Genomic DNA, 254 nt, shown 5'->3' with positions numbered 1-254 from the left:
TTCCACGTTCGTGGATACCGCTCCCGGGTAATTAAATTGTTCAAATATTTTGTCTGACGTCCATTTATCGAATGAACAACTGCATTGTGCATTGCAATCCTGATAATACTGATAATAATAGTTTTACCAATTAGCATCAGCAGTTATCATTTACATTACAAACATACTGGTATTCTTAGCAGTGATTTAGCATATATCATAGCTATTGCTATCATTATTATCTACCATCCACTAGCTTTTCACTACAAAGCTAC

The sequence above is a fragment of the Penaeus monodon genome, chromosome 28, assembly GCF_015228065.2.
Source record: "Penaeus monodon isolate SGIC_2016 chromosome 28, NSTDA_Pmon_1, whole genome shotgun sequence".
Classification (NCBI taxonomy): Eukaryota; Metazoa; Arthropoda; class Malacostraca; order Decapoda; family Penaeidae; genus Penaeus; species Penaeus monodon.
This window is presented reverse-complemented; position numbering follows the sequence as displayed.